General features: G+C 37.4%; 1 pseudogene; it reads left to right on the top strand.

Annotated features, from left to right (window-relative positions):
• The first annotated feature begins 1,996 nt into the window (after positions 1-1,996).
• On the top strand, positions 1,997-2,096 carry LOC128054943 (uncharacterized; annotated as a pseudogene).
• Positions 2,097-12,877: the final 10,781 nt, after the last annotated feature.

Raw genomic sequence — 12,877 nt, 5'->3', positions numbered from 1 at the left:
GATATCCTGATAGTGGAATACTATCTAGCTTATGGGTATTTTTTTTTCTTTTTATGAGAACATGGTGTGTAAGAACCACTGACCAGGACAAGGATTCCTGCTTTAACTTCTCCCACCTCTCCAATGCTCACAATCTCCCACCACCTGATCCTCAGCCAGCACTGTGCCCCCAACATGGACTCTGAAGAATTCTGACCAACAGGGAGTTTGATAGAGTTTCTTATGATAAAAGGAGTTTGCCTACATGTCTCCAATGTCTCTTTTTAACTGGTTTGTTTCTATCAGGAAAAAGAGAAAGACAAGAGTTGATGGAACGAGGAGGCCCATCTCCCAGAATTCACATAGAGCAGGTTCCAACACTGCCCGTGGTGTTTGTAATGAGCCTTTGAAGACCTTTCCATGGCCTTCTAAAGAGAAATTGCTTGCCCTCTCTTCTACAGAAATGCTTCATTACAAGCTTTTTCAATGCATTGTTTTCTGTTTCACTGCCTTAAATCCAATTCAGGCTGCCTATGTTTTTTATTTCAATTAGTTTTCTCTGTTTTATGACATCTATTTGGATTTAAATTTTTTCCTCCACCAAAAAGCATAAAACCCCAAGTCAGATGTCTCCACAGAGAGGTTAAATGCACAAACCGAAGGAGATCATTAAGAACTGCCAATTATCAACTCAGAACAGCTCAATGCCTTATAGAATGCTTTACTTTCATAGAGGCTTGTGTTTACCTTTTATTTTAAGTGCTTTCAAGCCCATTCTCTTGAAGTACCTTGCCTTACTAAGGGCCCTGCTCGTTTGTTCTCATCGCCTCCTTCATTCGGAAGAACCATCAATCAGTTTCTGAAACAGGCAGCTTCTTTGTAGAATCAAAAGCCACCACATCACAGCTGGTGGCAAGAGAATGCAATGGGCATTGTTGTTTGTACACAGGCCTTCATCTCTTTGAGAAGTACCTCTGTTTGAAATGAATGAGGCAGACAAGAGTAGTGGCTTCAAAAGCAACTATCCTCTTTGGGGTTTTTCTTGTTGAAGGTTCTGTACAGCACTATTACTAGGAAAAAACAAGACTAAAAGGCAAATCTAAGAAAGCTACAGGTTTCCTACACAAGAGACACTCACCTGGCCTCAGCCAGGCTGTGCGTCTGGACATTTGCCTTTACTTTGCAGACTGGTTTGAAAGGTTAACATGAAAGAGGCTCTTTATTTTTCCTAATGATTTGGCATAAAAATGACATGAACTTCCCTTACCAGGAGCCTAGCCCAGAAATATAACAGGCTCCTCTCTTTACTGATGCCTCTTAAGGGTGTCATTGCTGATAGGAGTAGAGCAGCCATCACTAGCATTGCTATGGTGATGACTTTTGGACCAGGGGACTGGCTGATCCTTGGCCCAACTCTTCCATCTAGCTAACGTCAATCCTACAGCAGGAGATTTCCTTATCCCCTGATTCATTCTATATTTGGCTGGGATATTGGAAAGCACTAGTTTTCTGTAATACTTCATGACTCATATAGGTTCTTAATGATCCTGATGTTAATTAGGACATAAAGTCTTAGGCTAGTGGAAAACTTAAAACAGTGTTCAAAGCTTATATAGATGATCATCCTAATAACTAGCTTGAAGATCATCCCTTTCATTTTCTGTCTGCAGAGGGTTTGCAATGACTGCTTGAGAGTTTAGCACAAATACCTGGCCCATGACCAGGAAGGGAAAGGAACAGTACAACATGTATTTGATGTGTAATTTCAATCATGAGCTCATCTTATTTTTCCCACCTTGTGTCTTAATTCTTTTGAACAATGCTAAATATAAAGGAAATATAAATGTATTCTCCAGAAATCCATTGGGTTTCTTGCTATTAGGATGGGAGAAAAAAGTACAAAGGTTTTTCTGGCCGGGAAGAGGAAATTGCCAATGCAAAGCACCTAGAACATATTCTGTGTAAAAATCAAATGGAATAATTTAAATGTATATTTTCTGTTGAAGGAAAAATATATGTACATATGTACACATACTAAAATCGGAATGATACAGAGAAGATTAGCATGGCCCCTGCTCAAGGATGATATGTAGATTTGTGAAGCATTCATATTTTAGATGTTGGTCAAAGAGTACAAAACTCCTGGCTAAAGGATAAATAAGGTCTGGGGATCTAATGTATAGCATAGTGACTATATTGAAAGTTTTTAAGAAAGTAGATCTTAATGTTATCACCACACAAGGAAAAAATATATATCATAATTATGTCAAGAGATGAAGATGTTGGTGCTTCCCAGGTGGCATAGTGGTAAAGACTCTGTCTGCCAATGAAAGAGACATGGGTTCAATCCCTGGGTGGGGAGAATCAGATCCCCTGGAGAAGGAAATGACAACCCACTACAGTTTTCTTGCTTGGAAAATCCCATGGACAAGGGAGCCTGGTGGGCTACAGTCCACTGGGTGGAAAGAGTTAGTCACAACTAAGCAACTGAGCACGCACGCGTGGAGACTAAACTTACAGTTCAGTTTACTGTTTCACAGTGTGTGTGTGTTAGCCACTCAGTCATATCCACCTCTTTGCCACCCCAAGGACTGTAGCCCACCAGGCTCCTCTGTCCATGGAATTCTCCCAGCAAGAATACTGGAGTGGGTTGCCATTACCTATTCCGGGATCTTCCCAACCCAGGAATTGAACCTGGGTATCCTTTATTGCAGGCAGATTCTTTACCCTCTGAGTCACCAGGGTTTACAATGTATACATGTCTTTAATCATGACACTGTACACATTAGATATACTCATATCAATAATATTTCAGAAAAGCTGGGGGAAATTGCCTCAACTGCAGAAAGAAATATATATACACATATGCATGTGTATAGATATATACACATATGCATGTGTATATATCTATACACATATGCATGTATATAGATATATATACATATGTATATACACATACGCATGTATATAGATACATACACATGTATGTATATACACACACATATGATTGGATTCAAGAAAATTGGAATTTCTGGTACAATGGAGGGGTAAGATCACGACACTCCTAAACACAGGGGACCCCTAAATAATTAGGAGCCTGCCACAGAAAAATCACACACACAAGAAATTTGGCAGTCCCTTCAAAAGCTGGGCGTGTGCTATGTTGACACATGATACTATCAAGAAGGTATTTCGTGGGTACCAGGAACCCCAGTTTCTTAAGCACAATAAAAGCTTTACACAGAGTTCCCTGGTGGTCTAGTGGTTAGGATTCAAGGCTTTCACTGATGTGGCCCAGGTTCAATCTCTGGTCAGGAAACTGAGATCCTGCAAGCCGTGCAGTGCAGCCAATAAATAAAAGCTTTACACATATCTGATGAACAAATTGAAAAGATAAGTAAAATATGTATATATATACACACTATATATAAATATATGTACACACTATATATATGTACACACACACACACATACTATATATATACACAGATACATATGCATATATATCAAACCACTGTGCCTGTGGGCTAAATAAGTTCACAATCTGCAAACTAACCCAAGAAGATATGATTAAGCAAAATGCAGAAAAGTGGATACTATAAAGTGCTTAAGTTCCTTTAGTCCTCTCAACAACTCTTAGAGTTAGATGTTTTTATTTCCACTTTTTTTTTTCAGATGAGATTAAGAAAGGTTAAGTAATTTGTGCAAGGCCACATAACTAGGAAGGGAAAGATATAGGATTTCAGCTCAGAGCTGTCTGATTCTAAAAACAGACTATTCCCTCTACTCTGATTTTTCCCAAGCTTTTCTCATGTTAAGAACACAAATCTGATGCACCATCCCAAATGGACTGAATCAGAATCTCCCAGGAGGGACTTGGGAACTGTGTTTAAAAGCGATGAGATTATTATTATTATCAGAGGAGGTTAAGAAAATTGCTCTATTGTATCAGGTAGGAAATGGACCCATATCTCCCTCTGACTGATCAAATAGAAGCCAGCAGAGACTTGAAGCTACTGAAACTAAAAACAGATTGAGGTTTTTCTGGAGTTTATCAGTTTATAATATTATAGGATATTTATTTCTCAGTTTGGTAATACTGCATTGTCTGATTTAAGGTTATCTGGATCTGAAAATACCAAGACCATTTTGGAAAGTTAAAAATGGACTGTAGTTTAAACCTCAGACTTTCTTCCCTTTTGTCCCTGTCCTTCTTTTATCCTTAGGAGCAGAAGTAAATAAGAATTCAGCTTCAGTTTCTAACAACTGTAAGTGATGCAGAGGTTTCCGCTGTGCAGGGGTTGGAGCACAGCTAGAAGGAGAACCGAAGGCTGAGAATCGGTCCTCATGCCTGGGTGCCCACCAGATGGCTTTCATTGGGCGTAGTCAAGTTACACAATCCAGGAAGTAGAAAACCCAACCTGACTTGGTTTGTTTTCCTTAGTTTCAGTTTTTCAAAGCCTGATGAAAATAGCCAGGCCAGCTAAGCCTGCAGCTTCAATACCCATTATGGGAGCAAATAACGTATTTGTACAACCTATACATTTGCTTAATTAAACGCAAAGCAAGGCAGTGATTCCTGACAGGGCTGAACTTAAGTCAAGTTGTGAAACTCCACAGTGCAGCCAGAAGCAGAGACGGACAATTGAACTGAAAACTGGGAACACGTCAGGGGCGCTGGACCACTGCTTCTCAGCCACTTTATTGTAAGTTATTCCTATTATCTCAGAGAGAAGTTTGAGACATGGTTAGAGAAAAGGATGGAGCTGATTATCCCCATTTTGAACAGAGATCTTTGTTTTAAGAACTTGCTTTATGTGCTGTTGCCAAGAAACTTGCTTTGAATGATATTTCCAGACATGATGACAACTACCTTCTACATATAATAATTTAATATGCTTTAATATATTTCTATTCCTGAATTTTCTTGATCTTATTTACTCTTCACAACAACTCTGTGAGGTTAGCACTCTTAATTAACACAGTTTTACAGATAAGGAAACAGGTAGCCTCCTCCCAGAATCATTAAGTAACTAGCAAAAAGTCCACAGCTCATAGCTGCAAGACCATCTCATATCACTGTTACCTGCATCCCAGAAGATTCCATATAACTAGGCCATTTACTTCTCAAAAAAAAATTTCCTATGGATTAAAACACAAGACCCAACAATATGCTCGTTGTTTAAAGATGCAGAATGCTAAAAATAAAAAAGTATTATCAAGGAAACTATATAACTAAAAGAAAACAATTGGTAAAGTTGATATCACACAAAAGAGATTTTGATGCCAAAAAGGCAGAGGGAGGATGCTAGGAGGCTTCTGATTATAATGAAAAATATAAAACCCACAGTGAAGACAGGGATTACCAAAGCTAGAAATGCAAAGAGAAGGGATAAATACTACACAATTACCATATCAGAACAAGTAGATTTATATTAAACTCAACAACAACATAGACTATACATTTTTTTCAATGTATTGGGAATTAGTAGATATATATGAACTCTCAATTAAGGCCCCAAGACTAAATCAAGAGAAAATTTATGTGGAACATTTTTGTTATTGTTGTTTAGTCACTAAGTCACATCTGAATCTTTTACAGTCTCATGGACTATAGCCCGCTGGGCTCCTCTGTCCATGGGATTTCCCCAGGAAAGAATACTAGAGTGGGTTGTGTTTCCTCCTCCAGGGGTTCTTCCTGAACCAGGGATCGAACCTACATCTCCTGCATTGGCAGGCAGATTCTTTACCCCTGAGCCACCAGGGAAGCCACAAGGGAAATTATATCAATATATTTTCTCCCCACAATGCAATAAAACTCAATGTTAATGATATAAGTAAAATCAATGAACGTTTGGGGCAAAATAGTGATCTACTCTATAGCCTTGGAGGCAGACAGGGCAGGATTCAGATTATAACTCCATCCCTTACTGCTGTGTGACCTAAGCAATTTATTGAACCTCTCTGAACTTTGGACTCTTCATCTGAAAATGTGGCTCTACTTTGCAAAGTTGTTATGAACATTAGCTATAAAGCATTAAAGTAATAAAATACTGAGACTTATATGAAGACTAAAACTATATAGCATATAATATGATACCATATTAATGTACTTATATTTTATTTAACAAGAAAAAAATCCAGAAATTTTGTTGATTGAAAGCACACGTCTTGAATATATACATCTAAATACTAATGATGGTTATCTCTAGGCTCTGAAACTTGAGTGATTGTTGTTATTTTGCATTATTTTTCTACTCTGAATAAATACTAACTTCATAATAAGACAGCAATAAATATGAACTTCTTTAGATCATACTACAAGAAGAAAATAAATGCTCATCTACTAAGTGCCCTATCTGGAGTAGTTTCTGCAAGTATACAGCCACTTCAGTTGTCGCCACTGTCACCTCCATTATTATCTCTCAATTTCTCTCTCTCTATATATATATAATATATATTATATATAGCAAATAAAATAAATTATAAATTTAAATATAGATTATATACATTTATTTCTATTTATTATTCATATTTTATATTATATATAGTATTTCTATTTATTATAACTATATATAAAATACAACATTGTGATAACTGACAATTACGGACTACAGAATTAGAAAATCATATCGTATCAATATGAAATTTTCCAATTTTATTAACCATTAAATTTCCTTTATAAGGAAAATGGGTTTTCTTATAACGTTTTCTTATAAGGTTTTATAAGAGAAAATGTCTGCCCCAGGAAAATGGACATCGAAGTATTTAGGTATACATCTTACGTCTGCAACTTATTCTCAAGTGGTTCAGAAAAAGAATTCATATATAGAGAATGAACTATAAAGTGATCAGAACAAAACAGAAACAAGCAAAATATAGACAAATGGTCAGTTCAGTTCAGTCGCTCAGTCGTGTCTCACTCTGCGACCACACAGACCGCAGCACGCCAGGCCTCCCTGGTTGTAACCAACTCCCGGAGTTTACTCAAACTTATATTAGTCGAGTCAGTGATGCCATCCAACCATCTCATCCTCTGTCATCCCCTTCTCCTCCTGCCTTCAATCTTTCCCAGCATCAGGGTCTTTTCCAATGAGTCAGTTCTTCGCATCAGGTGGCCAAAGTGTTGGAGTTTCAGCTTCAGCATCAGTCCTCCCAATGCATATTCAGGACTGATTTCCTTTAGGATAGACTGGCTGGATCTCCTTTCAGTCCAAGGGACTCTTAAGAGTCTTCTCCAACACCACAGTTCAAAAGCATCAATTCTCTCCATCAAAACAAATGGTGAATCTAGCTAAAAGTTAATCTGGTTTTCAACATTTCTGTAAGTTTAAAAGTATATGCAAGCAAAAATTTATAATAACAATAAACAAATACATGGCTGACAGCTTCTAACAACAAAAACAAAAATTTTCCCGAGCAACAGGGTCAAGTTGAAAATTAAAAATATGATCATAATTTCCAAAGTACTATAAAAAATGAAAACACCACCTATTAAAAGTAAGAGTGTGGATAAACCAAGAGGGAAAGGTATAGATCTATGTGATTTTATTTTAGAAATAAGAAATAAATGAACTAAGCACTTGATTTAAAATCTTATGAAGAATGTCAACGTAAGAGGAAACATAAAAAAATGACAGATATAAACTAAAAAATAGAAAATTGGTAGAAGTAAATTTAAATGTTCATTCTCTGAAAAGAGTGTAAGATATATTAAAACCCTTGTAAACATAATAAATAAAAGGTATTAGTCAATAAAATTAAAAGACTGGTGATTTAAAAACTGATATAATGGATTTTAAAATATAAATCATTACAGTCACAATTTAGGATAATCAATTTGAATTGTTTAGCCAAATGGACAATACAAATACAAAATAAAAAGTTAGCAAAACAAAATACAAAAAACATGAAAATACTGATGGAGAAGGAAATTGAGAAAGTTGTTAAGAATTACCTCATTCACCAAAAGAAATATGGCCTGAACAAATACTCTGAATAATATTTCTATGAGTCAACAAACAGATTTTCCAAATCACAGAGAAACAAGACCTGATACTTAGTTCATTCTAAGAGATAAGTATCATCCTCATCCATGGATTTGTGAAAAATATCACACAAGCACACTCACACATAAACACTAGGCTTAGGATTGTAAATATGCACAAGTATCAATTCCAATACAACTGGTTTGAAAAACTTAAGAGCAGACTCAGGAGGATAGCAGGCACATAGCAGATTTTTCAAAAACAGTTGTTGAATAAGTGAATAAATGAATGCATGGGAACACAAATGAATGAAGAAATTAATGTAGCCATTTAGCATTACCTCAGTAATATCAATAACCTCAGATATGCAGATGATACCACCCTTAAGGCAGAAAGCAAAGAGGAACTAAAGAGCCTCTTGATGAAAGTGAAAGAGGAGAGTGAAAAAGCAGGCTTAAAACTCAACATTCAAAAAACTAAGATCATGGCATTCAGTCTCATCACTTCATAGCCAATAGATAGAGAAACAATGGAAACAGCGACAGACTTTATTTTCTTGGGCTCCAGAATCACTGCAGGTGGTGACTGCAGCCATGAAATTAAAAGATGATTTCTCCTTGGAAGAAAATCTGCAGTGAACCTAAACAGCATATGAAAAAGCAGAGACATTACTTTGTCAACAAAAGTCTGTCTAGTCAAAGCTATGGTTTTTCCAGTAGTCATGTATGGATGTGAGAGTTGAACCATAAAAAAAGCTGAGCACCAAAGAATTGATGGTTTAGAACTGTGGTGTTGGAGAAGACTTCTGAGAGTCCCTTGGGCTCTCAAACCAGTCCATTCTAAAGGAAATCAATCCTGAATATTTATTGGAAGGACTGATGGAAGCTGAAGCTCCAATACTTCAGCTACCTGATGCAAAGAAGAACTGACTCATTGGAAAAGACCCTGATGCTGGGAAAGACTGAAGGCAGGAGGAGACGTAGACAACAGAGGATGAGATGGTTGGATGGTATCACTGACTCAATGGACATGGGTTTGGGCAAGCTCTGGGAGTTGGTGATGGACAGGGAGGCCTGGTGTGCTGCAGTCCATGGGATCCCAAAGAGTCAGACTCGACTGAGCAACTGAACTGAACTGATTTAGCATTATAAATTATATCCAATAAGGGCATGCAAAGCAGGAATGTCTTGTGCATATCACTTATCTGCTTTTATTGAACATCACGTCAGGCCCAATGAGCCTAGGCAGAAAAATCATTTTTAGCTGAACTTAGAGATTGTAGCTGTAGCAAGAACCCTTGCTGACCAATAAAGTTAAATTCTAGGAATGCAAAAATTGTGACAAATCACAGAATACCTTTGTATTGTTTTAAGCTACAGGCACTTGAAAAGCATCCTGTGAGAGGAGCATTCTTATCACTCCCTTTCCTCCTAAAATAGGAGATTTAAATCCCCATGTGGAAGATGGCTTCCCAGTAACAGGAGAAAATAAACATTTTTTAATGGGGAATCAAAACCAAGAAAATCCTGTACTAACAGACCCTGTTAAAATAATTTTTATCTGTCTTTAGCCTCTCTATATGATTTACTTTTCCACAAGTGCCTCTCTTTGTTCAAGCCAGTATAAAAGCTTGTAAGTGTCACAATTTCTTTGGGTCTTATAAGGGCTCCCATTGTCACATAATACTTGGATAAATGTGTATACTTTTCTCTTATTAGTCTGTCTTCAGTTCAGTTCAGTTGCTCAGTCACGTCCGACTCTCTGAGACCCCATGAACCGCAGCACGCCATGCCTCCCTGTCCATCACCAACTCCCCGAGTCCACCCAAACCCATGTCCACTGTGTCGGTGATGCCATCCAACCATCTCATCCTCGGTCATCACCTTCTCCTCCTGCCTTCAATCTTTCCCAGCATCAGGGTCTTTTCAAATGAATCAGCTCTTTGCATCAGGTTGCCAAAGGACTGGAGTTTCAGCTTCAACATCAGTCCTTCCAATGAACACCCAAGACTGATCTCCTTTAGGATGGACTGGTTAGATCTCCTTGGAGTCCAAGGGACTCTCAAGAGTCTTCTCCAACCACAGTTCAAAAGCATCAATTCTTTGCCGCTCAGCTTTCTTTATAGTCCAACTCTCACATACATATATGACCACTGGAAAAACCATAGCCTTGACTAGACAGACCTTTGTTGACGAAGTAATGTCTCTGCTTTTCAATATGCTGCCTAGGTTGGTCATAACTTTCTTTCCAAGGAGTAAGTGTCTCTTAATTTCATGGCTACAATCACCATCTGCAGTGATTTTGGAACCCAGAAAAATGAAGTCAGCCACTGTGCCACTGTTTCCACTGTTTCCCCATCTATTTACCATGAAGTGATGGGACTGGATGCCATAATCTTAGTTTTCTGAATGTGGAGCTTTAAGCCAACTTTTTCCCTCTCCTCTTTCACTTTCATCAAGAGGCTCTTTAGTTCTTCTTCACTTTCTGCCATAAGGGTGGTATCATCTGCATATCTGAGGTTATTGATATTTCTCCTGGCGATCTTGATCTTATATCAGTTTAATTATTAGGCCCTGCCAAAATACTCTAAGAGTATAAAGGTAAAAATTTACCTGTTCTACAGAATGTTCCAGAAGGAAAACCCTGATGAATCTGACGTGAAAATTTTAAATTCTATTCAAAAAAAGGCATCATAAGCAATATGAAAAGACAATGCAAATGGGAAGAAGATATTTTTCTTACTGAAAAACACTAATGAACTAACAGAAAGATGGATAAAAGATATGAACAAGCAACGTATAGCAGAGGAAATTTGAATGACCAATGGCACATATAAAACTATGCTCAACCTTAGCAGTAATCAGAAAGATGAAAATTAAAACAATGAGATACCATTTCATATCCATCAAACTGGTAGAGATTAAATAATTCAGTACTATCAAGTACTGGTGATGATGTGGAAAAATTGGAGAAATATTCAATTTTGTTGATGATATATTCATTGGAACAACCATTTTGGAGAATAAATTGTCAACATCTAGCAACACTAAGGACACACATGTCTCACAAGCCCTCAATTTCACTCTTCTAAGAGTAAACCCTGGAAGTTCACTTGTAGAAGATGAAAGTCCATTGCAACATTGCTTGTAACAGCAAAAAACAAGCACAAATTAAACCACACAAATACCCGTCAAAAGAATGAACAAATTGTGATATACAATGTGACTATTTATAGCAATTTTATCAGCAGAGGTAAATCCCAAAAATAAAATGAAAAAATAAATTATAGATAGTATAGTAATTTCTAAACATACAAAATAATGCTATATATTTATAACCATATACCTAGGCTGCAAACATATACAAATAAAGATGAGGATTATAGGTACCAATTCAGGATGGAGTTGCCTTTCAGGAGAAAATGAAATTAGGTTAGGGTAGAGAGGTATACAGGTATCCTATTTTTTAACAAAAATAAGAAGCATACACAGCAAAATATTAGGATTTGATGAATCTGGGTATATGGTGCTACACTCACAAACATTCATTATTTGTCTAAAGTGGATATCTCTGGATGGTGAAATTATGGATCCTTTTCACCATGTTTCTATTTTTGCTCTTAATGTCCTTATTTTTCAATAATCAACATTTATGGATTTTTATAATAGAAAAAGTAATTAAAAATAAAACACCAAAATAAGCTTTGGTTGATTGAAGATTTAAATATAAAATCTAATTATAGAACTTGCAGAAAATTGAAAACAAGTGTTTATCACCTCTCTTTGGAGAAGGAAATGGCAACCCACTTCAGTATTCTTGCCTAGGAAATCCCATGGACAGAGGAGCCTGGTGGGCTAACGTCCATGGGGTCGCAAAGAGTCGGACACGACTAAGCGGCTAACACACCCACCACCTCTCTGAGGGAATTTTAACTTTCTCAACTTTGAGGCTATTTAAATAAGTGCACTATAAGAATTAGCATTACTGAAGATTTTTTTTAAACAGGGAAAATATTTTTATTAAACATTAGAAAGAATTAAAATCTATCAAAGCCAGCTGATTCAAATTTGTAAGATAAAATGTCAAGATTCCAAAAGACAAATAGGTAAAAGACAGGGCCATTCTCATAAGGGAATACAATTAGTAGACAAACAGTGGGAAAATGTTAGAGCTCACTAGAAATCAAAGAAATGTAAATGAAAGCATTCTGAAGATTACAATTTACATATTCTAAAAGAACAAAAAAAATGTTGAATGCTAATATTCAATGATGGTGAAGCTGCCCAGAAATCGATTTATACATTCATTTACAGACTCTTGTTCCCACTCTTTAGCCAGAAATGTTACCACTAAGAACTTGCTCTTAAGAAATAATTCTGCAAAACCAGAAAGGTCCCTCCTCACTGTCCTGACTTCTAAATGCTGCAACTCCCAGAGCTTATCCCCTTGATATCTTCTCTTTTCCATCCACATGCATTGCTCAGAGGATCTCACCTGTATACCCAAACTTTCTCCCCATGGGTCTCCAGGGAGAAAGCAGAACCAAGCAGTAATTTTCCTGGGGAATGGGTTGGGGGGCAGGGGGCGGGGGGAGGGGGGGGATGAAGGCAGTTCAGGGGCTCAGAACTCAGTAAAGGAGGGGGCAGTGAAGATAGGAAGGGCCAGCAAAGAGAGTCAGAGAGACAACCAAAGCAAGCTTCACTGCAATATTAATTCCTTACCATGTTAATAACTAGAGGAGGGCATGGTAACCCACTCCAGTATTCTTGCCTGGGAAATCCCATGGACAGAGGAGCCTGGTTGGCTACAGTCCATAGGGCACAGAAAGAAAGTGAAGTCGCTCAGTCATGCCCGACTCTTTGCGACCCCACGGACAGTAGCCTGCACCAAGCTCCTCCGTCCATGGGATT

The sequence above is a fragment of the Budorcas taxicolor genome, chromosome 10 (genome assembly GCF_023091745.1).
Source record: "Budorcas taxicolor isolate Tak-1 chromosome 10, Takin1.1, whole genome shotgun sequence".
In the NCBI taxonomy this organism is placed as follows: domain Eukaryota; kingdom Metazoa; phylum Chordata; class Mammalia; order Artiodactyla; family Bovidae; genus Budorcas; species Budorcas taxicolor.
This window is presented reverse-complemented; position numbering and strand designations above follow the sequence as displayed.